The sequence below is a fragment of the Pipistrellus hanaki genome (assembly GCF_964339955.1).
Source record: "Pipistrellus hanaki genome assembly, chromosome: 11".
Taxonomy (NCBI): domain Eukaryota; kingdom Metazoa; phylum Chordata; class Mammalia; order Chiroptera; family Vespertilionidae; genus Pipistrellus; species Pipistrellus hanaki.
Genome location: NC_140513.1, coordinates 7,058,518 through 7,074,014, shown reverse-complemented (window position 1 = coordinate 7,074,014; position 15,497 = coordinate 7,058,518). Strand labels below are relative to the sequence as shown.

At 62.0% G+C, this 15,497-nt stretch overlaps 1 protein-coding gene across 1 annotated transcript in view; it reads left to right on the top strand.

Moving 5' to 3' along the window:
* The first annotated feature begins 792 nt into the window (after nucleotides 1–792).
* Nucleotides 793–15,497, top strand: part of NEK6 (NIMA related kinase 6) — a 65,131-nt gene continuing 50,426 nt past the window's right edge. Inside the window, exon 1 of the mRNA XM_084898413.1 lies at nucleotides 793–925. The gene's annotated coding sequence lies outside the window, so the exon portion shown is untranslated. The remainder of the gene's footprint in view (nucleotides 926–15,497) is intronic.

Here is a 15,497-nt window from a genome sequence, read left to right as displayed (position 1 = left end):
CATAGCCAGTTTGAGCTAGTTCATTCACTGGGCAAATGAGGCCCACTGGGCATCCCCCTGCGCTCAACTGGGCAGCTGGCTCCCACCCTGCTGGGGGCTGCAGCACAGTTTGGCACGTGGAGAAGCAGCCAGTGTGGAAACAGGAACCATTCAGCCAGGAGCTGCCCCTTTTGTGGGGGGAGGGGTCCCCTGAGGAAGTGAAGCTAGGAACTGAGCTGTGGCTTTGACTCTGTCTCCTTAGAGCGGGTGTTAAACACCGATCAGTGGAGTCTTACTCCCTCCAGAAACCTATGCGCATCGACTGTTACTGGTCCTGGGATCCACAGGAAGTGGGGGACGCCAGATGAGGAGATGTTGGTGGGCAGGGAGCAGAGCTACCCTCGGGGGACCCCGCATTCAGCAGGCACAAAATAAAGGCTTGTTGATTGGCCAACAATTTCCGTCTTACCAGGGCTGCAATGGGGTCACTGTTAGGCGAGGGGTACCCCGGGATGCGAGGGAGGTGTCCCGGGCTGGCTCCCGCAGACCCCAGCCCTGGGTGTCTGGAGTCCCAGGAGAGGGGAAGATGCCGGCGGGACTCGCGGGGTGAGTGTGGGCCTCAGGGACGCGATCTTTGAAATGGGGAGGGGCGCCGGGCTGAGCGGGAGGCCCCGGCCCCCCAAAGTTCCCGGGAGGGAGCGTGGAGGGACCCGGCGCCGGGAGGCAGCAGCCCGGCGCCCCCCGAAGCCTGCGTGGCGCGCGCGCACGAGCCCTGCAGGGGGCGGCGCGGCCCCGCGGCCGGAGGGAGGGGCGGGAGCGCGCGCGCGGCCGCGCAGGCGGCGGCGGAGCAGCGAGCGGGCGGGAGAGCGTGCGGCCGCGGCGCCGCCAACTCCGGAGGACCCGCCGCCCGGCTGCCGCTGGCGCCCCCGCGCCGTCCTCCGCGCCGGTGAGTGGCCCGGGGCCGGGGCCCCGCCGGGTGGGCCGCGGCCGGGGAGGGGGCGGGGGCCGCGCCGCGGGGGCCGTCACCCGCGCCGGGGCCGAGGGCGGCCCGCGTGCCCGCGCGGCGCGCGCCCGGGGCTCCGGGTGGGGGGAGCGGGCGGGGGCGCGCGCGTGAGGTCGGGGCACGTGTGAGCGCGTGAGTGCGGGTGCAGCGTGTCCGGCTGCCCCCCGGGCTGCGTGCGCAGCGGGGTGTGTTGGTGCTCCGGGCAGAGTTGGTGCGTGTGCCCATCGGGGTGCCCGGCTGGTGTGGTTTGGAGTGAATGGGGGGGGGGGGGGAGACACAGACAGGGCTCCCATTGATCCATTTCCTGAGTGTTTATCACGTGCCAAGGAGTGTGCCAAGCGCTTCCGCTGGAGATCTCACTTTTGTGACCCGAGTATGCGTGGGTTCAGGGAGTACACGTGTGTGACCGTTCACAAGTGACTTGCTCTGGTATTCAGGAGCCTCTGAGAACAAAAGTGTTCCTGTGTGGGTGGGAGTGTGTAATGAGTGTCCAGGAGTGTGCAAATATGTTTATCAGGAAGGCGGAGGGTCCCGCCAGGACTATCGTGTGATGTGCCCGCCTGGTCCCAATGCCAGGGAGCCCCCCTGGAGAGAAAAGCAGGCCTGGTGTGGTCACCCAGCGGGTGCCAGGCCTTGTTTGGTGAATGAGGAAGGCCAGAGGTCAGACCCACAGAGCCTGCTGGACCTGGCAGAGGGGTGGCCGCAGAGCCAAGCCTTTGGCAAGGTCACTGGCCGGACCCTCAGGGACTCCAGGAGGGACAGACAGGGCCGGGCTGTGGTGGGCCTGACACTGGGGGACCTGGGTCCAGTTCTTCGCAGATAGCCTTCTGGCTCCCCTCGCGTTGTTCTTGCCCCTCTCTGGCCCTGGCAAATGTTAACTTTTCCCCTAGGCCTGGCGAGGGCTCGGGAGGGGGAAGCAAGGCTGGCCCTGGGGAGTCCAGGGGTCCCCAAACACTGGGTCCGGGCCGCGCTCTGCCTACCTTGCTAAACAGAAAGCTGCTCCTCTGGTTGGTTTGTATCCAGCCCCCAGCCCCCGCCGCCCAGAGCCCCCACGACAGTAACAAACGATCACAGCAGGCGTGGGACACCCTTCCGAGGTCTGTCCTGGCAGTTGTGACTGACAGTTCCTTTGTGCTTCATACATGTGGAAAACCTCCCCAGTTGAAAGTCTTAATTGCTTTAAGGCAAACTTTAGAGACTCTGGAGCCCCCTAGTTTCCCCGAATTGTCGGAGTTCAGCCCGCCTTTCCGAGGGAAAATGTCGTCTGCGGAGCCCGCCGTGCGTGCAGGGGGCGCGTTTGAGCCCCATGGCGTTCCTGGAAGAAGAATTTCACTGAAAGGGATGCGGAGCGGCTGGAAGTGCCCGCTCCCAGCTCAGCAGCTCGCCGAGTGAACTTTGGACGTCTTCTTTCAGCAAACAAATCCTGGAAGGAAACAAAAAAGACCCACATTCTTTCCCTTTTTTTTTTTTCTTTTCTTTTTTGTCTTAAAAAATGAAAAAAAGAAAGAACCCCCCCCACAGACACACCCCCCTCTGGGTTTGCTGGAAACGCCGCCTCCCCGCCCCCCCATCACGGCCGGCCCTCCCTCGATCCCCCACCCCCAAATAAAATATGCCTGTGGGAGCTGTGGATGAGTCACTCCCTGGCAGAGAGCCCCACGGGCAAACATTTGGGAAGGTTCTTGCCTAACTTCCCAGAAGAAAGGCCCAGGATTTAAAATGGTCCCTGTGGTTTGTCAGCCCTTGCCGTCCTGTCTGCTCCGAAAATGACTGCAAAGTCGTTTCTCTCTCCACAAGCTTAACGTCTCAGACGTAAGCCTGGCCTGGTCTGGGTTTCAGGGCCGTTTGGGTTTCAAGAAAAGGTGCTCCTGGCTTTGCCAAGTGGCCCTTTCGGTGGCTCTGAGCAAGGAAGGAGCCGGGGAAGGTGGAGGGAAGTGACATTAATGGAGCACCCACTGTGTGCCATAGCCCTCCCTGCAGGAGTCAGGCTGCAGATTTGGGGTTTATCTGCTCCAGGAAACTGAGGCTCAGAGCGGTCAAGCCGTGTCCTGGGACCACTCAGAGGAGGTAGAGGCAGGGTCCTGTCCCCCGTCTGACTTCCCGCCGATCCCTTTTCCAGCATCAGGAGAGTGACATTTGCCTTCCAAAGATGCACAGACTGGGTGCTGCATGCTTTGACACACACATCCACTCATTCAATTTTCACCGTGAGCGAGGTGGTTATTCTCTCCATTTTACAGATGAGAAAACTGAGGCTCAGAGAGATGAAATGTTGTACATAATATTATGACACGAGCACTACGACTAGTGGCCACTGTCGGTTTACTGAGGGCATACCGATTGCCAGCCAGGGTCCTTTTAGTGCCTATTTCACCCAATCTACTCACCATTGCGGCGGGATGGGAGCTGTTAGGGTGGGATGGGAGCTGACAGGATGCCCATTCTACAGAGGAGGAGTCTGGGGCACACATAGGTTAAACGACGAGCTGAAGATCACGTGTTAATATTTGGCCGGTTGACCCTGGATTTGAACCCATCTTGGCTGAGCAGAGCCCATAGTCTTCTTCCCGTGGAGCCTGGACAGTGACGGCCGCCGTGTCCAGTGTCTGGCCCAGGGCTAAGGTCCAGGATCGTTATCCTGATCTGAGAGGGGACGGTGAAGATACGATGAAGACACGGGAGGTCAGGTCGCCCGGGCAGGGTCATAAAGTGGCAAACGGCCAAGTCAGGATCCACGCCTCTGCCTCAGGTGACCTTCCTAACCTCCAGCCAGGTCCGCCTGCCTTTGTCCTGCTTTTCCTTCTGCTGAACAACAAAAAGCGCAAACAGAACAGAAACACCAGTGGACTAAGTCACGCTGGGTCCCTGCCCCGCGGTCCTCAGAGAGGTCTCACCCTCCGTCCTGGTCCCCCGTGGCCTGTCTGGGGGAGGGGGCCAGGACAGAGCTGGCTCCAGCTCGTTCCCATTGCTCCTCCCTCGCCAAGTGCCAGGGGTGGCTTTCCGAAGGGAAGTGCCAACACAATTGTCCGAGAGAGGAGACTGTCCCCTTCCTCCTTTCCGGTCACACCAAGAAAAGGCGCTACGGGGCGGAGAACGGAGGGCCCTGGTGAGTCATGCGAGATTAAATACAGGTTGGCACGTCCTGGCTCCGGTGGGAAACCTGCAAGCCGGGACACTGCCCTCTGTCCGTCCGGAAGAGCCCAGCCCGCCGGCCCCTGACGGCGCAGCCTCCCCTCCCCGGGGCCTGGCTCTCAGCTCTGACCCGCTCCCTTGTCCCTGGCCATGTCTGCCCCCACCTGCCTCCTTCCCTCCTCCGTGTCCATTTATATCTGGGTTTATGCTACACGGTGCTTGAAAGGAATGCGGTGTGTGAGGACCTGTGCGGTTTGGGGGTGTGTGTGGTGTCCCCCGAAGGGTCCTCCGGGGATGAAAGGAAAAGGTATTTCTCTCCCTTCCCGGGACTTTCTGCAATGGACGAGCATTTGCAAATGGCCCTGAGATGCGCTGGTTGGAGGTGTGAAATAATAGATCTTGAGCGAGCGAAGGCTCCGCCACATTTCTGGCGTTGATGGATTTCTCTCCCGTCTGGCCTGTGATTTGGAGAGGTAAAAATAGTCCTTGTTTCTACATTTTTATCTCCTTTTTTCCCTGACGTCATGCTCAGGAAGCCGCGTGCACATGCAGCGGCCCTTCCCCGGGCCCTCACCTCGGGGGCGCCGGGCTGCGGGGCTCGGGGGACCCGATGGGAGCCGATAGCCAGGCGCGGCCGGGGCCCTCGGGGGCTCTTTGGGATTTGGCCATCTTCTCGTTTCTGACTCTTGGGTCGTGACAAGGTAGCTTTTGGGGAAAGCGTTCGTTCGAAAAGAGAGTAAGCAGGCCCTCGGCTTCCCTCTTGGAGCCGGTGACACACACACACACACACACACACACACAGTCCCTTCCTGTGGCTGAAGCTGGATCAGACCCACAGCCCCGGCAGGCCCGACTCCCAGCCGGGAGCCGGCGCTGGGGCAGAGGGGCCGGTGGTGTAATTTCCTGCGCTGTGTAAGCCGGGAACCGGAGTGAGCCTTCTGACATCTGTCCCTCCAGCAGGACTTGCCTGTGTGGAGACAGACCCCCTCACACCGCTGCCGCCGCCGTCTCCAGTTCTGGGTTTTTCCACAGACGGCTGCTCCGGTGGTCTGGTGGCAAAGGGCCAGTCTTCCTTCTAGCCAGGCTGCTTGGCATCCCCTGGCAGGATCACCGCACCCTCCAAACCCGCAGTGGGGAGAAGGAGGGGGTCGGGGAAAGGGGAGGGGGGACTCTGTCTGGGGGGAGAGGGCGACTGAGGGGCCCACGGAACTGAGAGGTGGTGGCGCGGCCAGATCTGAGGTGCCTTCAGCTCCACCGGCCTGGATCCGCCCGGAGCCATTCTTCCTCCCTCTCAGACATCTGCGCGGTGGTGACCTCATAGAAAAGAAAAGGGGGCTTTATGTGGGAAACCCACAGCGTGTGAAGGAATTCGGGCCGCGGGCGGGGGGGGGGGGGGGGGGGGCGCGGGAAGCCGCCATTCGGAGCCTGTGTTTTCCCGGAGTTGGCAGGGGGAGGGGCCGCGCTGACCCCGGTGCAGGGAGGCCGTTCACGGAGACCCTGCTGAGCCCGGCTGCTGGGCTGAGTCCCTCAGACCCTCCTCCCTGCGGGTACGCGGCAGAGCTGGGATTTGCCCCCGAAGCCTAGCTGGAATTACTTTACAAATGGTCAACCGGTTCAGGCTGCAGGTGAGGAATCCAGTTGGCTCACCATCCAGAGAAGAAGACGGGAAACTGAGGCCCAGCTCGCCCACAATCACAGCGCTCCGGAGCCAGTCATGGGTGTCCGAGGGGAGCACCCGGGAAGGGACGCACACCCGACGCTCAGCGTGCGGGGAGCACTGGCCCGTGCCTGTCGCTCACACCCCCAGTTCTTAGGAAAGACGGCAGAGACAGTGTTTCCGTTCCGAGGACCCGCCCGGGGCCTCACGGTCTTCTCTTTGTCCAGAGCATCTCCGTGCCCCTGCGGACCGAGGCCCCGAATGAGGCAGGAGGGTGTCATCGAAGTGCCTTCCTAGGATCGAAGGCCCTCAAAATGGACGGGGAAAGAGGCAAGACCTAAATGTCAGGTGGCCCTGGGCGTCCCTGGACAGTGTTTAGAAGTCGGTATTCCTCGTTCCTCTCCACCCACCCCCTGGTGCCACCTCTCGGAGTCGGAGGGTCCCGGGGGGCTCCCAGGGCCACGCCGGCCACGTGCCTTATGAAGCAAGGCCGGTGTCACATGGGTGTTCGCACAGCGCCAGCCCCCCGGGGGTCCGTGCTGACCGCAGCGGCTGTCACGGGCCCGAGGCGGGGCAGGCCGCCGAAAGCTAGCGGCTGGCACCCCGCCAGAGGCCCGAGGGCGTCCATGCTGGTTAGGCATGGACTAAGCCAGTGGTCGGCAAACTCAGTAGTCAACACAGCAAATATCAACAGTACAACGATTGAAATTTCTTTGGAGAGCCACATTTTTTAAACCTATTGAACTATGTAGGTAAGTTTATTGTTATTAACTTAATTAGGGTACTCCTTCCATCGCACTGTACGTGGGAGCCTGCACGTGGTATTTTGTGGGAGAGCCACACTCGAGGGGCCAAAGAGCCGCACGTGGCTCGCCAGCCGCGGTTTGCCGACCGTGGGGCTAAGCCATTTGGGATTGCCACAGGCTGACGTGTGCTCCTGAGGGAGAGGCGGGGTCCTTGTCCCCAGGGGATGGCTGCCCCCCCACCCCCAGGCGGCTGCGGGAGTTGGCCCACGTGGTGTGTGCGGTGAGGGGGCAGCACCAGCCGGCTCAGGAGATGGTCCAGTCCGGCGCCCGCCGGTCACCCCTTCCGGCACAGCCTCATCCGGAAAATGAGGCCCTCCATTCTTGGACACGGTTTGGGGCTACTTGCCTTACGCTCCCACTTTGGGGTTAGAATTCTGGAAGGGAAGGGCCCGGGATGGGCTTCCCTGAGAAGCCGCTGTGCATGAGGGGAGTGAGGTCCAGGAGGCAGGGTGCGGGGACCCACCCCTGCCTTCAGCCTCAGTGCCCCGCTTTACACGAGGAGGCTTTGCACAAGAGTCTTTTCGAGAAAAGGTTCTTGTGTGAAGCATCCACAATCCGTAAGTTTAGAGGCCGAGAGCACGCCGGTGGGCCTCGGGCTGGGGGAGGGGAGAGCTGTGAATGGTGGGCGTAGGGGCGCCTTTGGGGCGGTGAAGGTGTGTCAGAGCTCGGAGGAGCAGGCGGTTGCGCCACGTTGTGAGCGTGCTAAATGCCACGAATTGTTCACTGTAAAATGGTTCGTTTTATGTTATTGGCGGGGGGGGGGGGGGGGGGGGGAGGGGGGTGTAGTATAAGACAAGGTCCTGGTGCTTAAACACCAAAAACATGAAAGCCTCTCGCTTTACAGAGGGCCGACTGAGGCCCCAGAGCCTGTCCCCAGCCTGAGGTCTCCGTGGCGTCTGTGGCCGCTCCGTGGCTTCAGCCAGACGGCGCCGCCGCCTCCCGCCGGGGCCCGTGGCGGCCCTGGGCCTGGGCCTGGGCTGCGGGTGAGAACCCACTGCAGAAGCTCAGACCGCTCGGTGCCGAGCCGGCTGAGCCGACTCTTCCTTTGTTACCAGACACGCCCACGCCGGCTGGTCTGTGGCTGTCCGTCCACTCGTTCATTCAGGAAGCACGTCCCAACACTCTGCGTCAGGCATGGTGCTGGGGGCTGGCCCCCACCCCTGGACCCGCCACCGGCGGGCGGGGACCCGTGTGTCACGGCCTCCTTGTAAGTAATTTGCAGTTAGCAGCATTGTTGGGGACTCACTCCCGGGGGAAGGGAGAGGACGTCCAGGAGGGAGGGGCAGCCAAGCCAGAGACCTGAGGCCCGGGGGGGCCCGAGAGGGCAGGGGCGAAGGGCGGGAAGACCGCAGAGTCGGGGGAGGGGGTGCTGGGAGCAGGCCCGGGCCCGGGCTGTGGGCAGACCCGAACCGTGTGAAGCCAGCGACCTCCTGCCACTTCCCGCAGCCTCTGGGCCGTCAATGGGCCCTTTGTGTGAGCACTGACCACGTGGTACCTTCTGGGCTAACCCTCTCGTGGACGCCATTCTGTGACGTCGGCACCGGTGTGCCCGTTGTACGGACACAGAAACAGAGTCCGGGTTTCCGGTGCTTCGATATCAGTAGCACGATGCCGGGAGGAACCGTGTGTGGGGGTGGGTCTAACAGGTCGAGGGCAGAGGCGGATGTGCCTGTTACATGGACTGTGAGTCAGGGGCCGGGCCCAGGGCCTGGAGCGGGCCTCCTGGGCACCTGGAGGGGCCGCATGGGACAAGCTGCCAGGCAGGGAGCACAGAGCATGTGTCTTAGGTAAGAGAATTGGCGGGGGGGAGAGGGCGGGAGGGCAGCCACAGAAAACAGAAGCATAGGCAGAAGAGAAGGCTGCTGCGGTCTGACCGGGCCTGGGCGAGATTTGGCCTTTATTGCAAGAGCAGTGGGGTCCCTGCCCCTTCTGTGGCTTCACCCCTGACGTTCCTCATGCATGCCAAGCGCACTCTCACCCCAGGCCCGGCACTGCCGTCCCTCCCTCCGGAAATCCGTCCCCGAGTTCCCGTGACTTGCTCCTAGCCTCCGTTCAGAACACTGCAAAAGTCACTCCTCCAAAGAGACCCCCCCGGACTCCCTCCCCCCATCAAAACGAGCCTCTCCTCCCTCCCCCCTCCGTTCCCCGGCCTGGCTTCATTCTTCTCCGGCCCTCCCCCTCCCCGGACATCCTATGTGTGTTCTCCGCCTCCCAGACTAGACCCTGAGCTCCATGAGGGTCAGACTCAGTCTGGGAACCACAGCTGTGCCTGTGGGGCCCAGCACCGTGCCCGGCTCATGATGGCAAGTGCTAAGGGGCCGGCCGGATGCTCAGAGAAGGTTTGTATGAAGTTACTGAATCTGTTCACATTCTTTACCTCTTCCCCCCCACCCCCCCACCCCCGCCCCCAGCGGGCAGTGAAGGGCTGAGGGGTGCCTGCCTGACTCCTCTGTGCAGAGAAGGCTCCTCAGAGGAAGGCTCCTCCCCCAGGTACTCCGAACAGGAAGAAGGGAAGTTTTTGTGCTGGAAGGGCTTGTGCCGCCCAGGTTACAGGTCTCCGTCCTCCGCCCCGTCTCTTCCCCGGCTGCCCCTGGGCGTCTGTACAGGCGGGGCTTTGGGTTGGAACGGGCAAGTGCCTTGTCTTAAAGTCACCCGTTCTGTCAAGCACACTTCCCTTCCCAGAGGGCAGCTCTTTTGGGGGTTGTGTAGGGAGGGGCAGGGGCCAATCCCCCCCCACGGCTCCTCCTGGCACAGACATTGCCGTGTGGCAAATAAGCGGGACCCCGGATTCCCCCCAGCCCGGAGCACGGGACCCCCGGGCTGAAAGGAGATGCTTCCCTAACTGCTGGCCGCTGGGCACCACATGGCAGCCAGGGCCCAGGGAGAGGGAGCCCACCCCGGAGCTCGGCAGTCCAGCTGAGTCCCAGCGGCTGCAGGGACAGCCGGACCTCACGTGCAGGCGCGGCATGCCTGCCTCAGTGGCCTGCGCTTCCTTTGTTCTCTCCCGCCGGAATTTGAGTGGCCTTTTGTGTTCGTTTCGAACGCCAGCCCCCGTGGCCAACCCAGGGGGAAACGGGGCTGGATGCTGGTCTGGGTGGAGGCTGGGGCCAGGGTGGGAGCTGTCTGCTCTGGAGGGTGACAGCATGGCATTCAGGAACCACGCAAAGAAAATGCTTTTACTGCAAGCTAACATCTTCATGAAGTGCCTCCTTCTGCGACGTCCTGGCTCTTCAGACATGGATCATCTATCGGTTAGGCACACAAAGACCACAGTTTCCAAACTGTCAAAGGACAGTGGTCTGTAAACGCGTTCTAGTGACATTTGGGGGCAGGAGGGGCGAGTTTGGAAGATGCTGTTTGGTCACTGATGTGTGAGAAGTTCTGGAAGCTCGAATGGCGTAGGGGGTGGCATCCTTGAGATGGCACAGTGCGGAAAATCCGGGGCATATGGCCACTGCGATGTGCTCATGTTAGCAGTTGAGATATTTAATTACCCAGAAAAAAACCCTTGCCTACCCACCACGGGTTACTGGAGAGCCTTTGTTTCTCAGGAGGAGGGTCTTGTACGGTGTAATCGGACCAGGGAATCATTATCCTTCATTAACTTATTAACTGATTCAGTGATTTATCTGGTCACATGTTTATTCCTACAATTGCCATTCACCCAGCAACATTCCCTGGGCCCCTCTGCGTGCCTGGCCTGGTGCTGGGCACTGGGGAGAGCATGACACAGGAGGACAGACATAACTAAATCCGTGTTGGGTGCTAGCCCACGGGGTGGTGCTTTGGGCTACAAATGAGCCAATACCTTTCCCCGTGGACATTCGCTGAGCACCTACTATGCGCAGACCTGCGGAGATTTAAAAAAAAAAAAAATGAAAATGGTACGGCTCCCAGTGGTTTGAACTCCCACCCCATTCCGATGATGTCTTTGGTCTGTGTCCCTTCGCTTTTGGTGAGAGACACAGCCAGCCGCCGTGCACAGCCACAGGACGCGGTCCCGGGCATGAGCCGGAAGCAATCCAGATGCCCGGGAACCGACGTGAGAACAAAGCATCCCCCTCGCACGTCGCGCCTCGGTTCAGCGTCTCGCCACCACCCGGCATGCCGAGACAGAATGTGAGATCGCGTGGTTGGCTAAATACATAAATATTTTATGTCTCAATATTCTGAGAGCGGAGCCCAAATGCGCAGAACTGCAGCACATCGGTGCTATAGATCATATGTTATAATAATCTGATGACATGTTGTTTAAATATTTATGGGCGGATGCGACATGACAATGGGGGAGCGAGCAGTCAGCCTTCGAGCCGCGTCCTGGCAGATGCCGGGGAGGAGGGGGCGGGTCCGCGGGTCCCGGGAAGCCGCACACGATGCTAGGTTTTCTGGGGTTTTCGTGACTCTCACGAACCCCAAGTTACGGAGGAGACGCTGAGGCTCAGGGCAGGTCCGACGGGGCCCAGGCCCCACAGCTGGGGGGTGGCCCAGGATCAAGCCCAGGCGGCCCCGCTCTGCAGTCTGAGTTCTGGTCCCTGGGCGATGAGCCAAATCAGCAAAGCGTCCGCCGCCACCCAGTTGACCCCTTGCGTGGTCCTACCTGGACTTCCTACGTCACAGAGAGGATGTCTGTGAAACGTCAGGTGGGAATGGAACCCACAGGGAACAAATAGTACCTAACAGCAGAGCCACCCTCCCCCTGCAGCGCCTGCCGGGCTGGGGGCGCTCAGACACACGGCTCTGCAGGCTCCGGCCGCCCTCCCGCCTTACAGATACGGGGCTCCTGCACCTCCCAGAGCTGACCCCACGCCCCAGCCCTCCGGGGCAGCCGGAGGCGCGGTGGCTTCCACGCCCTCCCTGATGCTCTGCGGGACGGGCTCCCTCCCCTGACCCTGCCATCGCCGGTCCGTCCGGCTCATCCCCACACCGAGTCCTGGTCGATTGTCACGTCTCCAAACCGAGAACCAGGCCTGGCCCGCGAGACTGAATAAGTAAGCAACCTCAGGGGTTCGGAGAACAAGACCCCTTGGGGAGGGGGTGTGTCTGAGTCTGAGGAGCTTCTCAGGCGGTGACTGTTTCGGACCCGGCTGTGTCTAGTTCTGCAGAGGCCTGGGGGTGTCCCTGCGACCCTCCAGGCCAGGGGAGAGGGTTAGGGTGCCATAGAAATGGAAGGCAGGGCCAGCTCCATACTGTGGGGGGGGGCCGGTACAGAAGGAAAATGCAGGTCCCCTTGTTCAACAAGGACTTTCCTTTCCTCCGCGGTCTGTCCTCCTGTCGCGTTTTCCGTAAGCTGTTGAATGCCCCGCTCCCTCGGGCCCGGGGACGCTCCTGGGCAAGTGGGGACCCTCGAAGGTCCCTGGAGCCCCGCCCTGTGGCTGGCGGTGTGAGCTCCTCTGACCCCAAGGATGGAGGGCGGCAGAGATTGCTGGGCTGGGGAGGGAGCGGGCGGCCGAGAGCCTGCCCGGGGACGGCCGGCCACAGGTGAGCTGGTGTCCTCCGTCCCACCACACTGCACTTAGAAGTTCAAGGACGCGCAACACGCGAACACAGCCTTGAAACCCCCAGCGCGGGCTCCCGTCTGCGGGCAGGCCCGGCGCGCTGGCCACGTCCATGTGCCCTGGCCCTGACAGGGCCGTGGCCTCCTGCCAGCAACACCCACATTTCACGGAGAGCACGGCCCCTGCACCCGGCCCCTCCGTGGGCTCGGAGCCAGATCCTATGTGAAGGAAGTGTCCTTCCGTAGGCACCGTCAGGGGCCCAGGATATGAGCGCTGTCAGCCGGCCCCCCTCCTCCCCCGGGGCCTCCTCGGAAATGCCCTCCTGAGCTGATCCCTCGCGCTGCTGCCGGGTGTTGTTTGTTACACCGACAGACCCGTCCCCTCCGACTTCCCGTCCCAGAGTGACAAGGGGCAGAAATCAAACGGCGAGGCTGCTGACCCGCTGGCTGGCTCACTCGGGAAGCTCGCCGGGCAGACGGTGCCCTGGATGTCAGAGGCTCCACCCGCCACCCACGCCATTCCCAGCCCCGAACGTGGGGTCTGGCAGCCACAGGGTGTGGACGTCTGGCCACTCTCGGAGAAACATGACCGAGGGAGGCTCGGGAGGGCTGGCTGTGCTTGTGGTTCGGTCCCCGCCGTGGGCCCGGGACCCGGCCAGGCGTTTTACTGTCGTTAATCCTCACAACTCTGGGGGGACCCCGTTTTTCAGATGAGGATAACAGGTTCGGAGAACGAAGCCACCGGTCCAAAGCCATAAGCCACACAGTTTAAAAATTTATATATATATATATATATATATATATATATATATATATATATATTATTGATTTTTTTACAGAGAGGAAGAGAGAGTTAGAAACATCAACGAGAGAGAATCATCAATCAGCTGCCTCCTGCATGCCCCCCACTGGGGATGTGTCCGCAACCAAGGTACATGCCCTTGACCGGAATCGAACCTGGGACCTTTCAGTCCGCTGGCCGACGCTCTATCCACTGAGCCAAACCGGTTTTGGCTAAGCCACACAGTTTAAAAAAACGGTTGAACCCAGGCCCAGCTGACCCCCAAAGCCAGTGTCCTTTGCAGAGTCCCAGGCGTGGCTGGATGGTTGGGGCCACTGCCTGGCTGAGCCTCGGCCCCACTGTCTGCTGCATGTGGGGGGGAGGGGGAAGATGGGAGCCAGACCTCAGCCGCTGCCTCTGCGCAGCCACCCTTCTTGGCAGGGAGCGGGTCCCGAGACTCCAGGTCCAGCTGTATCCCGCCGAGATCCAGCCGGCCCCGTGGCCACGCGTGGGCCCAGAGATGGAGGGGGCAGGCAGTGGGGTCTGGACACATCTGGATGCAAGTCACTTCTCCGCCTTTTGCTCCCCGGTCTCCCTGGCTTGTCCCTGCCCCCGGGGCCCTTGGTTTTCTCACCTGCAAAGTAAGGGGTAACCTCAGCTGCTGCCTGAGGGGCCGTGTTCGGGCCCAGAGAGAGGCGCTTGTGCACACAGGCACACAGCGACGTGGCACTTTGGTGTTGATAATAAATGACCCTGCGCAGGGAGTGAGGCCTCAGCTCTGGGCACTCAGGACGCTCAGGAGCACCTTCCACACGGGGGCGCGTGGGAAATCACAGCCCGAGCCGCCCTCCCCAAACAGGCCCTCCCCTCCTGCTCTGCTCGGTCATTCGTTCATCAGCAGAGCCGGGCACTGTCTAAACACATCCCGGAGACACTGCTTGGGGAGGGCAGTCGTGAGCAGGACGTGAAGACGGTGTGTTCAGTGTTACTGGTCCGAGTGTTGCAGACGGATGGACAGGGCTGTGGCCTGGGGGTCTGGGGGGCACGTGGTGTCTCCGGGCTGCCTGGTGGACTGATGCATCCCCCAGTGTCTCTCTCCCCGCCAGAGGCGGTTGCTGGGGATGTGACATGTGCCAGTTGCCCAAGGCCCCAGCTCTCCCACCGGCGGGAGGGCCCCACGGGCGTCTGAGAAAGGGGCTCCCCAGTGGGAATAGGGGAGCTTCTCTCAGGTTCTCCCCAGACCCCGCTGCTCTCTCTCTCTCTCAATACTGCTGGCCACCAGGGCCGCCGGGCAATCCCTGGCCGTGGACACTCTATCGCTCGGACTCCTCTCAGTGACCCCGTGACCAGGCCTGTTGGTCCCAGACCAGGAAAGGGAAGCGGAGCGAGGCTGAGTCATTTGTTCTAGGACGCACAGTAGGTTTGTGGCCGAGCCGGGATCTGAGCCCAGGCCTCTGGCTCCTGGGACACACAGCCTACACCAGTCCGCTCTGGTGGGAACGGATGTTTTTGTCTGAACAGCACAAGTCCACAGGTTCTGCTCACAGCAGCATCTGCTCAGCACGCACCTGCTGTGTGTGGTGCCTACAGGGTGGCACTGGGTGGTGGGTGCGGGAGGGCGGTGGCCAAGGAGCACAGAAAGGTGCTGAGATTGGCCTGAGGGACCCTGTGCCCTGTGAGCTGGGTGGCTCCAGAGCTGGGAGGTGGGCGGGCTTAGCCTGGCTGAGGGGATGAGGGGGTTGCGGCCCAGAGAGGTTGCACAGCTCGCCAAGGTCACACAGCCCCGGGCAGCCCGACTCCGCGCCCACTGGCTCTGCCTGTGGTCAGCCATGGCTGCCTCCGTGGCAGAGTCGGCCTCCTCCCTAGCTTTGCATCTGGACGAGCTGCAGCCCAGAGACCCCTCGGGCCGCTCAATCCCGAACAGGGGGAAGGGTGATGAGCCGGTGTTGTAACGGTGGACGTGGGCGCCCGTTCTGCAGGGACATGGCCTTCGATGGCTCTCCTGGCAGGGGGAGACCCGCAGAGAGACAGGGTGTGACGGGGAGGGGCTGTGTCCGAGCTCCCCTGGGACTGGCAGACTGGAGGGCGCAGGGCTTTGTGGCCTCTGGGACAGACAGGCCTCTTACAGGAAAACGCTCCCACAGCTCCCGCATCCCACCGCGGGCAAACCGTCCGTAAACGGCCGAGAAACCGCCGCGTCCACAAAATGGCTGGCAAGCCGGCGGGCACCCGGGCCGTTTATTTCAGCCCGGAGCCGCCGAGGAGGCTGACAGCCGGGGAGCGCGGGCCTGGGGGCGCCCCTCCCAGTGCGGGCTCCTGCGACGTCTCCGGAAAACGAGGCTTCTGCTGGCAAAAGCAGGTTTTAGCGCGAGCAGCAGCTCTTTCAAGACCTAATAAGGCCCCAAAGGAGGGCGTGTTCCAGCCACACTCTCCCTCCCCCGGGCGGCCGCTGCCCGGCCTCCCTCCCGCGCACCCGGGCACCGCGCGCCATCCATCTCGCCTCCCATTAACGGAATCACCGTCATCGCTTCTGCAGGCCCAGGTGGGCCTTTGGACCCGCCGAGGGACAGGCGGGAGCCGCCGCCGAGCAGTTTTGCTTGGAGGAGAAAGAAAAGGGGGAAAAGGAGAGGCAGAGAGATGCCAAA